The following is a 22,631-nucleotide window of genomic DNA, read 5'->3' as shown; positions in this document are numbered from 1 at the left end:
GCATGTAATCGCTCATGTGTGCCAGGCTGCCCAGAGGCGACGAAAGGCTGTCCTCTGTGGGAGGTGTATCGTCCGTGTCCTCTGTATCCCCCCAGCCACGCACCAGTGATGGCCATGAGCTGGCCTGGGTGCCACCCTGCTGTGAACATGGTTCCATCTCCTCCTCCAGCTCCTCCTCCTCCTCATCCTCCTCATCCTCCAGAACTGTGCCCCTGCTGGACAATTGCGTCCCTGGCGTTTGCGTGTGCAGGAACCCACCCTCGGAGCCCCTTGCGAATGACTGCCCTGAAAGCCTTGGAAATGTTACCTCTTCATCCTCCTCCTCCTCCTCATCCTGTGCCACATCCTCTTCCATCATCGCCCGAATTGTTTTTTCAAGGAGGCATAGAAGTGGGATAGTTAAGCTGAGAACGGCGTCATTGCCACTGGCCATGTTGGTGGAGTACTCAAAACAGCGCAACAAGGCACACAGGTCTCGCATGGAGGCCCAGTTAAATTAAATAGCGGAATAGAAAATATGATCCAAAAAAAGTGTATGTATATCACACGTACACAACCACACTGGGCCCCAATTACTATTGTTTGTACCCCTAAAAGGCTAGATGAGGAGTAGGGGGGGTATGGAACAGGCAGCACCCTCAAACCTTCAGAAGTATGAGATGAACCCCAACAACTTGGAAAGGTGGATCTCTCTCACACGTACCAACACAGACTATCCCCCAATTTAACTGATCCCCAAAGGTTTTTGATTAAATAGCGGAATAGAAAATATGATCCAAAAAAAGTGTATGTATATCACACGTACACAACCACACTAGGCCCCAATTACTATTGTTTGTACCCCTAAAAGGCTAGGAGTAGGGGGAGTATGGAACAGGCAGCACCCTCAAACCTTCAGAAGTATGAGATGAACCCCAACAACTTGGAAAGGTGGATCTCTCTCACACGTACCAACACAGACTATCCCCCAATTTAACTGATCCCCAAAGGTTTTTGATTAAATAGCGGAATAGAAAATATGATCCAAAAAAAGTGTATGTATATCACACGTACACAACCACACTAGGCCCCAATTACTATTGTTTGTACCCCTAAAAGGCTAGATGAGGAGTAGGGGGGGTATGGAACAGGCAGCACCCTCAAATCTTCAGAAGTATGAGATGAACCCCAAAAACTTGGAAAGGTGGATCTCTCTCACACGTACCAACACAGACTATCCCCCAATTTAACTGATCCCCAAAGGTTTTTGATTAAATAGCGGAATAGAAAATATGATCCAAAAAAAGTGTATGTATATCACACGTACACAACCACACTAGGCCCCAATTACTATTGTTTGTACCCCTAAAAGGCTAGATGAGGAGTAGGGGGGGTATGGAACAGGCAGCACCCTCAAACCTTCAGAAGTATGAGATGAACCCCAACAACTTGGAAAGGTGGATCTCTCTCACACGTACCAACACAGACTATCCCCCAATTTAACTGATCCCCAAAGGTTTTTGATTAAATAGCGGAATAGAAAATATGATCCAAAAAAAGTGTATGTATATCACACGTACACAACCACACTGGGCCCCAATTACTATTGTTTGTACCCCTAAAAGGCTAGATGAGGAGTAGGGGGAGTATGGAACAGGCAGCACCCTCAAACCTTCAGAAGTATGAGATGAACCCCAACAACTTGGAAAGGTGGATCTCTCTCACACGTACCAACACAGACTATCCCCCAATTTAACTGATCCCCAAAGGTTTTTGATTAAATAGCGGAATAGAAAATATGATCCAAAAAAAGTGTATGTATATCACACGTACACAACCACACTAGGCCCCAATTACTATTGTTTGTACCCCTAAAAGGCTAGATGAGGAGTAGGGGGGGTATGGAACAGGCAGCACCCTCAAACCTTCAGAAGTATGAGATGAACCCCAACAACTTGGAAAGGTGGATCTCTCTCACACGTACCAACACAGACTATCCCCCAATTTAACTGATCCCCAAAGGTTTTTGATTAAATAGCGGAATAGAAAATATGATCCAAAAAAAGTGTATGTATATCACACGTACACAACCACACTAGGCCCCAATTACTATTGTTTGTACCCCTAAAAGGCTAGGAGTAGGGGGAGTATGGAACAGGCAGCACCCTCAAACCTTCAGAAGTATGAGATGAACCCCAACAACTTGGAAAGGTGGATCTCTCTCACACGTACCAACACAGACTATCCCCCAATTTAACTGATCCCCAAAGGTTTTTGATTAAATAGCGGAATAGAAAATATGATCCAAAAAAAGTGTATGTATATCACACGTACACAACCACACTGGGCCCCAATTACTATTGTTTGTACCCCTAAAAGGCTAGATGAGGAGTAGGGGGAGTATGGAACAGGCAGCACCCTCAAACCTTCAGAAGTATGAGATGAACCCCAACAACTTGGAAAGGTGGATCTCTCTCACACGTACCAACACAGACTATCCCCCAATTTAACTGATCCCCAAAGGTTTTTGATTAAATAGCGGAATAGAAAATATGATCCAAAAAAAGTGTATGTATATCACACGTACACAACCACACTGGGCCCCAATTACTATTGTTTGTACCCCTAAAAGGCTAGATGAGGAGTAGGGGGAGTATGGAACAGGCAGCACCCTCAAACCTTCAGAAGTATGAGATGAACCCCAACAACTTGGAAAGGTGGATCTCTCTCACACGTACCAACACAGACTATCCCCCAATTTAACTGATCCCCAAAGGTTTTTGATTAAATAGCGGAATAGAAAATATGATCCAAAAAAAGTGTATGTATATCACACGTACACAACCACACTAGGCCCCAATTACTATTGTTTGTACCCCTAAAAGGCTAGATGAGGAGTAGGGGGGGTATGGAACAGGCAGCACCCTCAAACCTTCAGAAGTATGAGATGAACCCCAACAACTTGGAAAGGTGGATCTCTCTCACACGTACCAACACAGACTATCCCCCAATTTAACTGATCCCCAAAGGTTTTTGATTAAATAGCGGAATAGAAAATATGATCCAAAAAAAGTGTATGTATATCACACGTACACAACCACACTAGGCCCCAATTACTATTGTTTGTACCCCTAAAAGGCTAGGAGTAGGGGGAGTATGGAACAGGCAGCACCCTCAAACCTTCAGAAGTATGAGATGAACCCCAACAACTTGGAAAGGTGGATCTCTCTCACACGTACCAACACAGACTATCCCCCAATTTAACTGATCCCCAAAGGTTTTTGATTAAATAGCGGAATAGAAAATATGATCCAAAAAAAGTGTATGTATATCACACGTACACAACCACACTGGGCCCCAATTACTATTGTTTGTACCCCTAAAAGGCTAGGAGTAGGGGGAGTATGGAACAGGCAGCACCCTCAAACCTTCAGAAGTATGAGATGAACCCCAACAACTTGGAAAGGTGGATCTCTCTCACACGTACCAACACAGACTATCCCCCAATTTAACTGATCCCCAAAGGTTTTTGATTAAATAGCGGAATAGAAAATATGATCCAAAAAAAGTGTATGTATATCACACGTACACAACCACACTGGGCCCCAATTACTATTGTTTGTACCCCTAAAAGGCTAGATGAGGAGTAGGGGGAGTATGGAACAGGCAGCACCATCAAACCTTCAGAAGTATGAGATGAACCCCAACAACTTGGAAAGGTGGATCTCTCTCACACGTACCAACACAGACTATCCCCCAATTTAACTGATCCCCAAAGGTTTTTGATTAAATAGCGGAATAGAAAATATGATCCAAAAAAAGTGTATGTATATCACACGTACACAACCACACTGGGCCCCAATTACTATTGTTTGTACCCCTAAAAGGCTAGATGAGGAGTAGGGGGAGTATGGAACAGGCAGCACCCTCAAACCTTCAGAAGTATGAGATGAACCCCAACAACTTGGAAAGGTGGATCTCTCTCACACGTACCAACACAGACTATCCCCCAATTTAACTGATCCCCAAAGGTTTTTGATTAAATAGCGGAATAGAAAATATGATCCAAAAAAAGTGTATGTATATCACACGTACACAACCACACTAGGCCCCAATTACTATTGTTTGTACCCCTAAAAGGCTAGGAGTAGGGGGAGTATGGAACAGGCAGCACCCTCAAACCTTCAGAAGTATGAGATGAACCCCAACAACTTGGAAAGGTGGATCTCTCTCACACGTACCAACACAGACTATCCCCCAATTTAACTGATCCCCAAAGGTTTTTGATTAAATAGCGGAATAGAAAATATGATCCAAAAAAAGTGTATGTATATCACACGTACACAACCACACTAGGCCCCAATTACTATTGTTTGTACCCCTAAAAGGCTAGATGAGGAGTAGGGGGAGTATGGAACAGGCAGCACCCTCAAATCTTCAGAAGTATGAGATTGTGTTCACTGTACCCCACAAAGATTGAGTTCACTGCACCCCACAATGATTGTGTTCACTGCACCCCACAAAGATTGTGTTCACTGCACCTCACAAAGATTGTGTTCACTGTACCCCCCAAAGATTGTGTTCACTGCACCCCACAAAGATTCTGTTCACTGTACCCCACAAAGATTGTGTTCACTGCACCCTAAAAGGATGTTGTTCACTGCACCCCACAAAGATTGTGTTCACTGCACCCTAAAAGGATGTTGTTCACTGCACCCCAAAAAGATTGTGTTCACTGTACCCCCCCAAAGATTGTGTTCACTGCACCCCACAAAGATTGTGTTCACTGCACCCCAAAAAGATTGTGTTCACTGTACCCCCCAAAGATTGTGTTCACTGCACCCCAAAAAGATTGTGTTCACTGTACCCCCCAAAGATTGTGTTCACTGCACCCCACAAAGATTCTGTTCACTGTACCCCACAAAGATTGTGTTCACTGCACCCCAAAAAGATTGTGTTCACTGTACCCCCCCAAAGATTGTGTTCACTGCACCCCACAAAGATTCTGTTCACTGCACCCCACAAAGGATTTTGTTCACTGCACCCCAAAAAGATTGTGTTCACTGCACCCCAAAAAGGATTTTGATCACTGCACCCCAAAAAGGATGTTGTTCACTGCACCCCAAAAATGATTTTGTTCACTCCACCCCAAAAAGATTGTGTTCACTGCACCCCACAAAGATTGTGTTCACTGCACCCCAAAAAGATTGTGTTCACTGTACCCCCCAAAGATTGTGTTCACTGCACCCCACAAAGATTCTGTTCACTGTACCCCACAAAGATTGTGTTCACTGCACCCCAAAAAAGATTGTGTTCACTGCACCCCAAAAAGGATGTTGTTCACTGCACCCCAAAAAGGATGTTGTTCACTCCACCCCAAAAAGATTGTGTTCACTGCACCCCACAAAGATTGTGTTCACTGCACCCCAAAAAGATTGTGTTCACTGCACCCCAAAAATGATTTTGTTCACTGCACCCCAAAAAGGATGTTGTTCACTCCACCCCAAAAAGATTGTGTTCACTGCACCCCAAAAAGATTGTGTTCACTGCACCCCACAAAGGATTTTATTCACTGCACCCCAAAAAGATTGTGTTCACTGCACCCCAAAAAGGATGTTGTTCACTGCACCCCAAAAAGGATTTTGTTCACTGCACCCCAAAAAGATTGTGTTCACTGCACCCCACAAAGGATTTTGTTCACTGCACCCCACAAAGATTGTGTTCACTGCACACCAAAAAGGATTGTGTTCACTGCACCCCAAAAAGATTTTGTTCACTGCACCCCAAAAAGATTGTGTTCACTGCAGCCCAAAAAGATTGTGTTCACTGCAGCCCAAAAAGATTGTGTTCACTGCAGCCCAAAAAGATTGTGTTCACTGCAGCCCAAAAAGATTGTGTTCACTGCAGCTCACACACAGAAAAATGGATGTGGATCACTGACACCTGCCTATCTCCAATCCCACACCACACAGCAATATCGATTGTAGTTTGTAGAACACAGTTTCCCTAAAATTCAGCAGACTCTGTCCCTAACAGGATTGAGAAGAGATCGTAGATCAGGATTGAGTGCAGATTCACCCCACCCCCCACACAGCAATATCGATTGTAGTTTGTAGAAGACACTGACCCTATAATTCAGCAGACTCTATCCCTAAAATGCCTACAACTCGCCCTGCCTAAACACTCCGACCTGTCCCTCAATTCTATCCGGACACAAATGGTTTTTTCCTGCCTATCTGTCCCTAATCAGCAGCCAGCACATTGATGTGTGCTCTGTCCCTTAGCTAAGCAGCAGAATGACGCTGCTGCGGCGGCTGCCTCGAACTTATAAAGACTTGGTCACATGCTTCAGACGGCCAATCACAGCTACTAAGACATTTGCAGGCATGGCTGGGATGGCTTAAGGCACACCAGTTAAACGATTGTTGATTGGCTGTTGAAAGCCCGCCATGAAAAGAGCGCCAAAGCATGCAAAACCCGGAAATAAAACGACCGAACACGGATTTTTACCCGAACATACAGTAAAGTGTCCGTGTCCGTGTTCGGGTAAAAAAAATCCAATTATTCGGTACGAACACGAATAATACAGTCCGTGTTCGCTCAACACTAATCGGGACTTTCATTTTGCTTTGAAACAATGCCTGTCCAGTGTTCACACCCATGCTGCATACTGTTTGTAAAGTAGCTCAGTATTAATACTTTTTTTTTTTTTTTTTAATCTCTTTCAGTGCAGTCATGTGATCACTAAGCTCCAGCTCCTCTGTGCCAGTGAGCGGATCGACAACAGGGCTGAATTCACAGACCCTTAATGTCACTGCTCACCTGTTGTCACTCAGCACTCCCTACCATCGGCGGCAGCTCAGACTAACTGGCACAGAGGAGCCAGAGTTTAGCGATCATGCGACTGCACCGAATGAGAATACAAAAATGGTATTAACACTGAGCCGTTTTACAAACAGTATGCAGCCTTTGTTTTGAGCAGGGAGGAGGCAATGTTTTAAACCTGGTTATATTCGCTCTTATTTCCACTTGAAGTAAACTAGACACGACTTTCCTGTGTATGTGCATGGTTTTATAATCTGGCTGACTGCCAACTCCCAGTGTAAAGAATCTGTCTATAGGGATTAGCGAGTTGTGCCTGACTACCTCGGGGTGTTTGTGTTGGCTGGCACACTCCTGACCCTGGTACACCCTGTACAATGCGCTTGTCCATGGTTTGTTCCACATTTGGCATCGGGCTCCCTTTTACATTTCGGCAAATTTTTATTACAGTAGGATAACAGGAAAAGGGAGAAGCGAAGCGGCACTAGAAGCTCAGTCAGTAAAAATATTAAGTGAAATATATTAATTGATTACAAAATATCTTTGAGCAATGTCAGTGCATTTAAAACAGAGCTTCAGTTCACAGTACAAACATCAAAATGCTTACCTTGTAGTGAGTGTTTCTCCCACTTTACATATCTATGGTGCATTCACTTTTCACAGAGTAGTTAAGGCGCAGCGCAGCTGACAGACATTCAGGAGGTGATACTGCTACCCCTTAAATGCCTGTTTATATAATTTTATTATTTTTTTCTTTACAAACCAACAGCGAGCTTTGTGTTTGGCTTGTGGTTGTGGCACTGCCCAATTCACTTAAAGTGATTGTAAAGTCTTGTGTTATTTTTCTTTGCATAACAAAAATGTTATACTTACCTCCTATTTGCAATGGTTTTGCACAGAGTGGCCCGGATCCTCCTCTTCTCGGGTCCCTCTTCGCTGCTCCCAGTCCCTCCCTCCTGCTGTATGCCCCTACAGCAAGAAGCTTGCTATGGGGGCACCCGAGCCGAGCTGCAGCTCCATGTATCTCTTCAGATACGGAGCTGACATTCTGCCCCGCCCCCTCTCTTTCCTGATTGGCTAACTGACTTTCATTGACAGTAGCAGGAACCAATAGAGCTGCTGCTGTGTCTCAGTAAATTTAGGAGGAAGAGTCCCGGACGGCCGAGGGACTCCTGGATACCGCTGGATAGAGATGGGGCTCAGGTAAGTATTAGAGGGTGCTGAAGGGGGCTACTGCACACAGAGTGCTTTTTATCCTAATGCATAGAATGCATTTGTGACAGGAGTCCCTTTGGCTGGGGGGCTTGTGGAACCCAGATTACTTTAGAGAAGTCAGGAAACTCTTTGTCCAGCTTCCCTGGCCACTCTTTTCTGTAAGTCACCCTGTGTCTATTACGGGCACAGGGTGACCAAGAACCCCAGTCTGGTCTGCATTAATCAGACTCCCTGTACAACCACATTGGACTCCTGAGTTCTATATGTGTGGTTTGTGTTGAAAGATTGAAGAGCCTCTTTCACTTGGGACAATAATATTCCTGGACAATGTCCTTCAAGAGATATATAGAGATAGACAACTTGACTTTTCAGATTGCTAGAATATTGCAGGAGTGTCACATAGACCCTTGCAAGATAGTGAGGTGGTGTTTATTATTGTTAAGTACCTGTATTCCATTGTTCTATTGTTTCTGGCTGCCTTAAGATCAACCTATTATGGGATGTATACGTGTATGTAGATTGTCTGCTAAGGGGGAGGAGGGATTGTCCCACAGTGTATATCTCTTTGTGCCTGTTTTTAAATAAACAGTTATTATTCTGGTTTCCTCCAAAACTGGTACTGTCTAGTTCTTAGGGTGACTATAGCCAAATTCACAGATCTTGTGTTTCAGAGCTTAGGAAGCAGCTTCTTGATGGAGATACCCAGTCAGGGTGTCTGGAGTCCGTCACAGCATATATACTGCGGCAGAGTGGCAGGAAAGCTAAGCTGCGCAAAATCACTTACCTGTATGTGATTTTGCGCATGAGATCTGGGGCGCGTGGGTGCCACTGGAGCCCCGCTCTCGCTGTGATGGACCCGCTGATCGTTCGTTTGTAAACAAGGCAGACCGCTATGCTAACCAGAAACGTGGATCTCTGTTTTCCTCTAGCGCATCCATTCCCCCCACAGTTAGAAATCACTCCCTAGGAGCACACCTAACCCTTTGATCACACCTGATGGTAACCACGTCCCTGCCAGTGTCATTTATACAGTGACAGAGCATTTTTTTTAGCACTGATCACTGTAGTAGTGTCACTGGTCCCCAAAAAGTGTCACTCAGTGTCAGATTTGTCCGCTGCAATGTCGCAGTCCTGCTAAAAAATAGCTAATTGCCGCAATTAATAGTAAAAAACACTTAAAAAGTCAAAAAAATCTATCCGATAGTTTCTAGATGCAATAACTTTTGTGCAAATCAATCAATATACACTTTTTTGGGATTTGTTTTCACCAAAAACATAGCAGAATACATATTGGCCTAAATTGATGAAGAAATTCGATTTTTTTTTTATTATTGGATATGTTTTATAGCAGAAAGTAAAAAATATTGCTTTTTTTTCAAACTTGTCACTTTCTTTTTTATTTATAGCACAAAAAAATAAAAACTGCAAAGGTGATCAAATGCCACCAAAAGAAAGCTCTATTTGTGTGAGAAAATGACATCAATTTTATTTGGGTACAATGTCGCACGCCTGCGCAATTGTCAGTTGAAGCAACACAGTGGTGTATTGCATAAAATGGCCTGGTCAGGAAGGGGGTAAAACCTTCCGGAGCTGAAGTGGTTAAGAAAAAATACCTTCTGCCTTTACAGCTCCTTTAAATATGCCACATTAGGTAGCTTTATTGCGGTATTGCCTGCCAAACGACAGGGGGAATATTTTTTGCAAAGCATCGCAGCCACCGCATGTGTACATCCCCATCCAGTTGGCTTTCCAGCTTAAGGAGGGGAGGGGGGCGGCATTGGGAGGTGGTAAAAATGCAACTCAACCATCAGCTATTAAGGGAAGTGTAAATGAAGCCTAGCAGACTATGATTTCACCCAAAAGTGGACAGAACTGAACCAAGGCAGGATGGGTAAATTGCTTTGTTCTCAAAGCGGACTGGAGCAAAATCCACATTATCTTGAAATTGAACTGTTCCATACAAAATTAGCAGATTCAAATTTAAAGTAAACAGTGTTTTTTTTTTTTAGTAAATGGCCTGCTTCCCTACTTCTAACCAGCCCATATGTCGCTGCAGTGAAAATAGCCAGGGATTCTGTGCTCAGAAAGCTGCTGACCTTTATGAAACAATCCATAAAGTACACATTTCCTATACCCTTTGACAGCTATCACAGGCGCCATTATTCACTGAATGGATACAGTATATCCTTTCTTATAGAAGGCTTACTTAACGTTGGAGGAACCTAAGATTGCCACTGCCTTTGCTAACCTTTGTAAAGGGCTCTCAAAGATTTGACCACACTTAAAGTGTATTTTCAATTTTGCAGTCAAATGTGCGAAAACCCCACTAAAAGTATGTGTTTCCATTCACAAAGTATACCTAAAATCAGCGGTACACAGTTCCAGCATCTCCAGCACTAAATGTTTGTATTGCCAAGGGGTACTGGGGTTTGCTAGAAGGTCCTTTGATACTGGCGGATCTATTGCCAATATGGAGGTGTCTACTGTTGTGTGTGGGGTCTTAGTTTGCTGGGGGATCTATTGTTGTTGGCTGCTGGTGAGTCTATCAATGCTGGATGCTGGGGGATCATCTTCTTTTGCTGAGGAGGATCTATTGTTGCTTTGGGGTCCGTTGTTTCTTGGGGGGTCTATTGGTGCTGGTTGTAAGGGGCCTAGTGTACAGCTTTTATTGTTATCCTTAACCACTTGCCGTCTAATGTTGTACCTGTATGTCATTTAACTTCAAGTGGTTGTACCAAGAAGATGCCTGCAGCTGCAGGCATCACCCCGGTACCATTATTTTAGAGCTGTATGTTGTCTCTATTGTAATCGCAATTAAATTAGTGGCTAACTGGCCACTCGATTGTTATTACAAGCAGCGGGAGCGGACGTCCTCCCCCTAGTGCCGCCTTCCACAGCTCTCTCGGGCTCTCTTGTTTCGCGTCCGCTGGCTGGCTGGAGAACCATACAAAGACATTTTATTGGGTCTCTACTATGGTAGCCCGGAAGCGATGACATGACATCACTTCCATTTTACCTGGCTGTCAACTGCGCCATTTTTTTGAAAATCGAAAGAATTCAAAAACAGCAATCTTTACACAATTTTAAAGCGTATCTATCTACTCGGCGTGACATCATCTTTTATATTTTAAAAATATGTGTTTTTTGCATTAAAATTTAAAAAAGTGTGTTTTTTTTTCACAAAAATTGAATTTAAAAAAACCACTGCGCAAATATCGTGTGACATAAAAAAGTGTGAAACTCACCAATTTACTCCTTAGGGCCTCTGCTTTAAAAAAAAAAAAAAAAAAATATATATATATATATATATATATATATATATATATATATATATATATAATGTTTGGGGGTTGGGGGTTCTAAGTCATTTTCTAGCAAAAAAAAAAAAAAATGGTTTTCACATGTATACAAAAAATGCCAGAAAATGCCTGGTCTTCAAGTGGTTAACAAATCCAATACAAAATGACCAGTGTTGGGGGTAACTAGTTACAAAGTAACGGATTACTACATTACTTTTTTTGGTAACGAAGTAACGTAACTAGTTACAATACTAATATTGGTAACTACACTACTTTACTAGGCTATAGGAATGCGATTTCCTGCGTTACCCAAGCCGTGCGATACAATCGTTATTTCGAAGAATAGAGAGGGATGAAGTTTATGACTTTTTGTTGCACTTTATGTTTTATTCTGTTTTTTTCAGGTTTTGTTCTCATGTTTCCCAAAGCCTGTGTTTATACAATAAACTCTATGCAGAAAGAGTGTCATGTATCTTCTTCTACACAGTCAATTAAGAAAGAGGAAAGTAAAGTAATAAGTAGTGAAATTACTTTTCAAATGCAGTAACTAGTAAAGTAATCTCGTTACAATTTACAGAAGTAACTAGTAACTAGTTACATTTTTTGAGTAACTACCCCAACACTGAAAATGACATATTGTTCTGTATTGTGTAAAGGGGCAGTACTGGAAGTGGAGTAGGGGGGGGGGGGAAACTGGATAGGGGGTGACTCTGGGTAGAGAGGAAGTACCTGCAAATTTTCTCTGAGAAAAAAGCCCAGTCTAAACATTAAACAAAATAAAAAAATATTTTTCACCTTTTTGAGTGTTTGTTTTGAGCAGGCCTCAGGCTGACTGAAAGGTACTGTGAACAATTTGAAATAGGAAGAAACTCAATCTATCCTCACTGACAAAGAGGGACACACATGGTTTTCCCCATTTACACACAACGCATAAGCCCAGTTTCTAGATCTGTAAACCTTTAGAACAGAACATGCAGTGGGCACTGGGCAGTGTTCAATTCAAGTTTACAAATGATAATGAGATCTGCCAGCACAAAACAGTTCCCCTCCCAACCCCCCCAGAATCATTGGATAGCAAAAAAAAAACATTTGTTTTTGAGTTTTTGGAAACAATCAAGTGAAATATATGCAGCAATTTTTACTTTTTTGTTATGCTATGCGAATGAAGACGTGCAACCAATATAAAGTAGGTACTGTCCCAGTTTGGATGCAAAAGTGGAAATACACTTTGGGGGAGATTTACTAAAACTGGTGCACACAAAATCTGGTGCATCCGTGCATAGTAACCAATCAGCTTCTAGCTTCAGCTTTTTCAATTATGTTTCGATAATAAAACCTAGAAGCGGATTGGTTACTATGCACAGCTTCACCAGATTCTGTGTGCCCTAGTTTTAGTAAATCTCCCCCAAGTATATTCGATTTCAAAAAATTTTTTTGCACTTTTTTTCACTACAGACACTTACCTAGACTATACTGTAGATTTAAAGCATTGTTTTAAGTTTTAGTTTTGGATAGAGTAGGGAACGGTTAGAGCTTCTATCATTTTTTGTTTTGCTGACTATGTCCCTGCTGAACGTTCCTTCACTTCCTGTACCATAGACACGACGGGAAGTTAGAGATAATCTCTCCAAACATCTCATTGGTAGAATCTTCCATTTCAATGCCAACCACAAAATATTATATATGTGTGTGTGTGGGAAGATCACCCTCTCCATTTGCCCTGGTGACCACTGTCATTAAAACAGAAAGTGACGGAAAATTAAAAATGTTGCAGATGACACCAGGAATAGTGAGGAATCTCCCAATGTGGCCACTGGTTCAACTGACAATTCCCTATGAAGGGATTTCCCTTCTCTTTTGAAAGATGTTTCTTTAGGTGAGGGTAAATCTCTCCAATATGGTGAAAAATGCAAAAAAGAACCCAAAAGAGATCCTCACCCTTTCGCACTCTAGTCAACTGTAGTGTCACCTCCAAAAGAGTCACTTAATAGCCTGGGTTCTTTGTTCTGTGATAACACTTCCAGCCCCTCTGACAAACCTAGTTGAGTGGAAATCACCACAACAATGAAGGAATCACAACCAAGCAAGGATACTCTTGACTTGGTAACAAGCTAATACCAAGGAACATACATGAGATTGTTTAGTAAAGGAGCTCAATGTATTAGGGTGAGTTTGGGAAAAATAAAGGCTTGAGCATCGATGAGCATACAAGAGGTAGATTTTAGACACAGTCTGCTAGACAAAATAATCACTATGCCAGAGCTACTTAGGTTAGAGTTCTGTACCACTAGACTGGCGGTAATACAGGAATAAACAACAAGACCAGTAAAAGACAGTGAACATGGATTAACTGTGTTAAAAATAGGAATATTGCAATTACTTAGTGTGCACCCTATATGATACTTCTATGTGGTACCTCTGAACTAAGTCTCAAAGTTCTCTATGTGGCAATTGTAAAGAGTCAGTATTTTGTCCTGAGTCTTCAGCCGCCTACCCTTGTGGTCCAGTTATACCATTGGTGCACATAAGGACAGTCAGAGCAAGGCTTGCAGGACAGCTAGAATGGTAGTTTCTAAGGGCTCAGTCTTTCTAAAGGCAGTAGGTTATGGCCACAATGCCCTCTCACCAGACCCAACGACCCAGCTTGGAACTTCCTACCACTTGAAAGGGAATTTGCCCCTGTACAGTGTGGCCCTGTGCCCTGGTTTACCTGGCAGTACGGCTTTGATGTAAGTGCAGCGTGAAGTTCACAGTGGTGTAAACACAGTCCCAGCCCTGCGCTCCCAGAGTGTTCTCTCTCTTGTCTCACGGGGGTGTCCATGATGCCTCAGCTCTACTCACAGCAGGTCCAGATCCAGGGATGTGCTCACTCCCATTCCTCTCAGCAAAGTAGGGCAAAATTCTGAAAGCAGCCTGTGAACTGTAGTCCATTAGGTAGTAGAGGGTAGTAGAGTCATGAACAAGGCTGACAAAGCTGAAACACGTTACCTTTGCTACATGTAATTGTAATTTTTATGTAGAACTAATAAATTTTGAAGATTTTTTAAGATTTTAATATAAGGAGTTGTGGATCGCTTTTCTTAATACTATGTTTGCAGCCTGAGACAGATCATCCTGCACCCAACTGAGTCATTGGGTGTGCCTGGCATGCCTGCTCCCCCTGTTCATGGGAAGCAGCAGGGCATTGAAGTCCAGCTTGACTGATTGCTTTCAATGCACAATAGCTACCAACTATCAGAGCTTAACCCTTGCAGCCTTGGCCTTGGTTACACAACAAAAATGACTTTCTATATAATATTAATGCAGAACTTAAATGAATCTGAGCACCAAAAAACTGGAAAAGCTATTTAAAGCAATTTTAATGTTCACGGCAAACTAACCCATCTAACCATGTCTCCATGCTTTACCATGCTTTTTTTTTTGGTGAGAAATTACTTTGAAATCAGCCCCCTAGCATTTATACCCACGTCCATCTTGAGTAAGGGCAGATGATTCATGCAGCATTTTCTTCCTGGAATCCATTTGGCCCTAGCTCAGTCATGCAGGCAGGAGAGTTTGCTTAGCTCAGAAAACCTCCCCTCCTCCAGATGAAAAAAAAAAAAAAAATGCCCGTAAAGGGATATGGACATTACGGGCCTAAAGCACCCTCTATGTTGAGGGAATGTGGCCTGGCATGGTTCAGGAGGGGGCTCTCGCTTGTTCATCCCCTTTCCTGACCTGCCGGGCTGCATGCTTAGACAAGGGCCTGGTATGGATGTGCCACTTTACAGGCAAACTAGGGGGACCCCCCAAGCACTATATTTAAAGGAATCTTTCATTTTTATTGTTTCACTTTAAACATCATTAAAATCACTGCTCCTGAAAAAAAACGATCTTTTGTAAAAAATGTTTTTGCATACATGTCCCACAGGGCAGTACCCGGACCCCATGCCCTTTTTGTTTTGTTTCAAGTTCAGGTCCCATAGACTTTATATAGGGTTCACCGTTTGGGTCAGAACTTCTTCTCTGTTCAGGAGCTCTGGTGGGAATCAAACAGGGAGGTGTTCAACCTATTTATATTGGCTACAGTGCCTGCTTAACAGGCACAGTGCATGGGCAAGAAGGTTAATAATGCTGAAACTGTAATTTTTATCAGATTGTAATATTTATTTGTTACTGAGCTACACTGAGGACAGAGGCTCCAGAATGGACACGGTGCCACCCACATTGCCTTTATAAGCGCCACCTGAAGCAGCTGTCCTACTTAGCCTAATTGGCAGCATTGTCCCTGCCATATCTGCACTAGTGTATGTATACAGTGAAATACATATCTATATATAGATACTATATATATATATATATATATATATATATATATATATATACAGTGCATCTGGAAAGTATTCACTTTTTCCACATTTTGCTATGTTACAGCCTTATTCCAAAATTGATTAAATTCCATATTTTCTTCAAAATTCTACAAACAATACCCCATAATGACAACGTGAAAGAAGTTTGTTTGAAATCTTTGCAGATTTATTAAAATTGAAAAGCAAAAAATAACATGTACATAAGTATTCACAGCCTTTGCTCAATACTTTGTTGAAGCAACTTTGGCACCAATTACAGCCTCAAGTCTTTTTGAGTATGGTGCTACAAGCTTGGTACACCTATTTTTGGGCAGTTTCTCCCATTCTTCTTTGCAGGACCTCTCATGCTCCTTCAGGTTGGACAGGGAGCATCGGGGCACAGCCATTTTCAGATCTCTCCAGAGATGTTCAATCGAGTTTAAGTCTGGGCTCTGGCTGGGCCACTCAAGGACATTCACAAAGTTTTCCCATAGCCACTCCTTTGTTATCTTGGCTGTGTGCTTAGGGTCGTTGTTCTGTTGGTAGATGAACCTTCGTCCGAATCTGAGGTCCAGAGCGCTCTGGAGCAGGTTTTTATCAAGAATTTCTCTGTACATTGTTGCATTCATCTTTCCCTTGATCCTGACTAGTCTCCCAGTTACTGCCGCTGAAAAACATCCAACAGCATTATGCTGCCCCCATTATGCTTCACTGTAGGGATGGTATTGGCCTGTTGATGAGCGGTGCCTGGATTCCTCCATACATGACGCTTGCCATTCAGGCCAAATAGTTCAGTCTTTGTTTCATCAGACCAGAGAATATAGTTTCCCATGGTCTGAGAGTCCTTTGGCAAATTCCAGGCGGGCTATCATGTGACCATACAGGCCTGATTGGGGGAGTGCTGCAGAGATGGTTGTTCTTCTGGAAGGTTCTCCTCTCTCCAAAGAGAAACACTGGAGCTCTGTCAGAGTGACCATCGAGTTCTTGGTCACCTCCCTGCCTAAGGCCCTTCTTCCCCGATCACTTAGTTTAGCCACAAGGCCCGCTCTAGGAAGAGTCCTGCTGGTTCCAAACTTCTTCCATTTGTGGATGATGGAGGCCACTGTGCTCATTGGGACCTTCAATGCTGCAGACATTTTTATGTACCCTTCCCCAGATCTGTGCCTATATACAATTCTGTCTCGGAGGTCTACAGTCAATTCCTTGGACTTCATGGCTTGTTTTCTGATTTAACATGCACTGTCAACATGGGACCTTATAAAGACAGGTGTGTGCCTTTCCAAATCATGTACAATCAACTGAATTTACCACAGGTGAACTCCATTTAAGTTGTAGAATCATCTCAAGGATGATCAGTGGAAACAGGATGCACCTGAGCTCAATTTTGAGTGTCATGGCAAAGGCTGCGAATACTTATGTACATGTGATTTTTTTTCGTTTCTTATTTTTAATAAATTTGCAAAGATTTCAAACAAACTTCTTTCACATTGTCATTATGGGGTATTGTTTGTAGAAGTTTGAGGAATATAATGAATTTAATCAATTATGGAATAAGGCTGTAACATAGCAAACTTTGGGAAAAGTGAAGCGCTGTGAATACTTCCTGAATGCACTGTATGTACATATATATATATATATATATATATATATATATATATATATATATATATATATATACACATCACGCATAAATATATATAATGTAGATATTCTGGACAGAATAAATCGAATGTTGCATGTGGACTGATACTCCCCTGACATTGCACTTACTTTGTTGATGCCCAGAGCCACCTCTGAATACTGCTGGGTCCTGAGAGTGAATTGCTGCAGCTGTTGCGGCCGAACTGGCTATGCCTAGATTTCTATTTTTGTGAGAGGAGGGTGGGAGCGGAACCAGCTGTGCTGTCGAGAACAGCAGGGTCTGTCTGAGAGCAGAAAAAGGATGCCTCAGTCATTCACAGCTTACACGAAGCTATCACATCTGCACGCTCTTGGATCGATGAAAGGAACGCATAATATTTGTCAGCTGTGGACCTTTTCCCTTTCATTCTCTGTGTACGAATGGAAGAGAGTAAGAGGAGAGGGGTTACATTCACTGCCAGGGGCATTTCCTGCTGCACTCAAGTGAAACCTATTGCCAGACAAGTGAAACAGACGATGTGTGATCCCTTTTTTTTCAATAGCAGCTAAGGAACTGACAGCGCTGCTGCATTTATAGCCCAATATAGCAATTTCAGGGAAACAATCGATCAGTTTGTCATAGCTCTAGGACCCTTAAAGCAGTTGTAAAGGCAGAAGGTTTTGTTTTTTGTTTTTTTACCCTAAAGCATTCCCTGCATTAGTGCAAAAGGTAGAAAAAAACCTTCTGTGATCAGCTTGTTGATGGGGACAAAGACCTCTTCCCGACAACACTGGCGGTGGTTGTGGGGGTCTGCGGGCAGAGGGCCTATTGGAATCTGGAAGCCTCCTTTAACAAGCGGGCCCCCAGATCACACCCCCCGCCTATGTGTACATTGTACCCCTACTCACTCACCCAAAAAAAGTGTCAAAAATAAATAATAACAGTACACAGGTTTTTGACAAAGTATTTTGTTAAAAATGAAGTATGTCCCCATCATAGCTCCAATGTGTCTTCTTTCTCTGGTGATGTCTTCCCCATCTGGTCTTCTACCTATGGGTGGCAAGGAACTGTCAAAAGATCCCCAGAATAAAGTTGGACAGGCACAAGTCAGGAGATGGATACAAAAACATTTCAAAGGCCTTATCAATGCCTAGAAGCACAGTAAAGTCTATTATTAGGAAGTGGAAGGTATTTGGTACTCCCTGGATCAGGATGTCGATCCAAACTGGATGAAAGAACCAGAAGGAAACTGGTTAGAGAGGCTACCAAGAGGCCTACAGCAACTCTGAAGCAGTTGCAGGAATTTATGACAAAGAGTGGTCATTCAGTGCATGTGACAACAATATCACAAATTCTCCACCTTCCCCTGTGACTTGTATGGGAGAGTTGCTAGAAAAAAGCCAATCCTCAAGAAAGGCCACATACAGTCACGACTGAGTTTTGCCAAAACACACCTTAAAGATTCTGAGGCTACATGGAAAAAGGTGTTATGGTCAGATGAGACAAAAATGTAATTATTTGGCCTCAACATCAAATGTTATGTCTGGCGGAAATCCAATACAACTCCCAAATACCATTATTCCCACAGTAAAGCATGAAGGTGGTAATATCCTGTTTTGGGGGTATTTCAGCAGGGACTAGAGCACTTGTCAGGATTGAAGGGACAACCTGATGCCCCCAGAAAGTTGTCAATGGGAAGAAGGTTTGCCTATATGTGTGTGTGTGTGTGTGTGTGTGTGTATATATATATATATATATACACAGTATATATATATATACAGTATCTCACAAACGTGAGTACACCCCTCACATTTTTGTAAATATTTGATTATATCTTTTCATGTGACAACACTGAACAAATTGCACTTTGCTACAATGTCCAGTAATCCTTGTCTGCTTGTCTTCAGCAAACTGTTTGCGGACTTTCTTGTGCATCATCTTTAGAGGAGGCTTCCATCTGGGACGATAGCCATGCAGACCAATTTGATGCAGTGTGTGGCGTATGGTCTGAGCACTGACAGGCTAAACCCCCACCCCTTCAACCTCTGCACTCTGCAGCACTGCTGGCAGCACTCATACGTCTATTTCCCAAAGACAACCTCTGGATATGATTCTGAGCACGTGCACTTAACTTCTTTGGTTGACCATGGCGAGGCCTGTTCTGAGAGGAACCTGTTCTGTTATACCACTGTATGGTCTTGCCACCTTGCTGCAGATCAGTTTCAGGGTCTTGGCAATCTTATTATAGCCTAGGCCATCTTTATGTAGAGCAACAATTCTTTTTTTCAGATCCTCAGAGAGTTCTTTGCCATGAGGTGCCATGTTGAACTTCCAGTGACCAGTATGAGAGAGTGAGAGCGATAACACCAAATTTAACACACCTGCTCCCCATTCACAACTGAGACCTTGTAACTAACGAGTCACATGACACCAGGGACAGAAAATGGCTAATTGGGCCCAATTTGGACATTTTCACTTAGGGGTGTACTCACTTTTGTTGCCAGCGGTTTAGACATTAATGGCTGTGTGTTGAGTTAATTTGAGGGGACAGCAAATTTACACTTTTATACAAGCTGTACACTCACTACTTTACATTGTAGCAAAGTGTAATTTCTTCAGTGTTGTCACATGAAAAGGTATAACATAATATTTACAGAAATGTGAGGGGTGTACTCACTTTTGTGAGATACTGTATATATAATATCTATCTCTCATAGTATATAACCTGAGGGTTACACCTAGGGCTCCAACAAAAAGGCAAATGTATATTGCCTGGCCAAAAAAAAGTCGCCACTTGGAATTAACTAAGCAACTAACTAAACCAAGCATGCAGTAGCTATCCTATTGGAGAGTTACTGCATGTGCCCAAAGAATGGGGTCCGCTGACTACCTGAATATACTGAATAACCAGGTTAATCCATCAATGGATTTTTTTCTTCCCTGATGGCATGGACATATTCCAAGATGACAATGCCAGGATTCATCGGGCTAAAATTGTGAAAGAGTGGTTCAGGGAGCATAAGACATAATTTTCACACATGGATTGGCCACCACAGAGTCCAGAACCTAACCCCATTGAGAATCTTTGGGATGTGCTGGAGAAGGCTTTGCGCAGTGGTCTGACTCTCCCATCATCAATACAGGATCTTAGTGAAAAATGAATGCAACATTGGACGGAAATAAATCTTGTGACATTGCAGGAGCTTATTGAAACAATGCCACAGTGAATGCGTGCCGTACTCAAAGTCAACAAAATATTTTTGGGCCAGGCAGTGTATATTGTTATGATAGAAGCACAAAAATTAGCAAAACCAACCATTTTATTCTCTAGAGCCTCTGCTCCAAAAATATATAATGTCTGGGGGTCCTAAGTCATTTTCTAGCAAAAATAAAGATTTTTACTACAAAAAGTGTCAGAATAAGGTCTGGTCTTAAAGTGGATAATGCCTGAAGTACTCCTTGGATGTTGTGCTTCCCAACATGGCCAGGCTGTAAAAAAAGTCTCACACATGCAGTTTTGCCATACTCAAGTAGCAGAATGTGTTTTGAGGTGTAGTTGCAAGTATGCCTATGCCATGTGTGAGAAATAACTTAAAGAGGAGTTCCAGCAACCTGTGATAAAAATAAAAGTCAGCAGCTACAAAAAGTACTGTCTTGACATGTTAGGGCCTCAAGAAATGAGATATGCAGTACATCAGGTGTGATCAATTTTCAGTGATTGTTACCATACCTTGTAGACTCTATGGGCCAGTTCACACCATCGAAATGCAATCCGGATGCATTCCCGATGCTTTTCTGCATGCACATTTGCGTTCCATTGCATTCGTCCCCCTAGGAACGGGGAGACCCACCGCCTGGGCGGCCGGATGCTGGGGCTGGCTCTCCCGGGGGAAGGCGGGAAGGGCGCGAGGCGCTGGGGCGGCCCATGGCCTCTGGGGCTGGGGCCTGGGCGCGGTCTCCCCTCCCAGCCGGGGAGCGGGCGGCCACCATCGGTCGTCGTGAGGGGCCATCAGGCTCCGAGAAACCACCCTCACTGACATAATATCACGCAGTTGCTGCCGATTTTTCGGCTGCACATCCTTGATGCGAATCTCTCGTTCCACCATGCTTTATAATGCTTTCATGTTGTTTACACCAAATTCTGACCCTACCATCTGAATGTCGCAGCTCAAATCAAGACTCATCAGGGCAGGCAATGTTTTTCCAAACTTCTATTGTTCAATTTTGGTGAGCCTGTGAGAATTGTAGCCACAGTTTCCTGGTCTTAGCTGACGGGAACGGCACCAGGTGTGATCTTCTGCTGCTGTAGTCCATCTGCTTTAAGTGCTGTATTGTCAGAGATGGTATTCTGCATACCTTGGTTGTAACGAGTGGTTATTTGAGTTATTGCAGTAAAGTAGTCTAAAAGGCTACCTATAGCTCTTGCTTTAAAATAATTGCAATAAAAGTGAATATACTAAACTTCATAAAATTAATATATAACAAATATAATGTGTAAAATAATAAATTAGTAGATCATATTCCGTATACCATTAATAAATATAAAATTCAAAGTTCAAATTATATTATAAAGTGGCGCGGGCATATACACTAGTATATTCCTTACATATTTGAGTTACTGTTGCCTTTCTGTCATTTCAAACCAGTCTGCCCATTCTCCTCTGACCTCTGACATCAACAAAGCATTTTCCTCCACCCAACTGCCACTCATTGGATATTTTCTCTTTTTCAGACCATTCTTTGTAAACCCTAGAGATGAATGTGCGTGAAATTCCCAATAGATCAGCAGTTTTTGAAATACTCTGACCCGCCAGTCTGACACCAACAACCATTCCACGTTCAAAGTCACTTAAATCCCCTTTCTTCCACATTCTGATGCTTGGTTTGAACTTCAGCAAGTCATATTCACCACGTCCAGATACCTAATTGCATTGAGTTGCTGCCATGGGATTGGCTGATTAGAAATTTGCGTTACCAAGCAACTGAACAGGTGTACCTAATAAAGTGGCCAGTAAGTGTAAGTTCATGCAGTGATCTGATGTAGTGGCTTTACATATGGCTTTCCCTTAGTTGTATAGAAAATCTGCAGCAGCTGACAGTCACAAAAAATACTGTGTTCATATAGGTTTACAGATATAACATGTTTTAGACTCACTGGTCCATCATCAGTCTTAAATGATCCACCAAGTTCCCTTTTGTCACCTCTTTTTACCTTGCATAGCATGTCTTTTTAGGTATTGCTTAGTATTGTCATGATGTCTGAAAAATGTGCTGGTGGATTAAAAATGTTATACAAAGCATTTTAGGAGAGCATTTCACACACTCACAAGAATCCTTTGCTTTGTTAAGTAAGCTCTGTGGTGATGC

Source organism: Pelophylax lessonae (genome assembly GCF_965119305.1).
Source record: "Pelophylax lessonae genome assembly, chromosome: 2".
NCBI classification, from domain to species: Eukaryota; Metazoa; Chordata; class Amphibia; order Anura; family Ranidae; genus Pelophylax; species Pelophylax lessonae.
Note: the sequence above shows the minus strand (reverse complement) of the source record.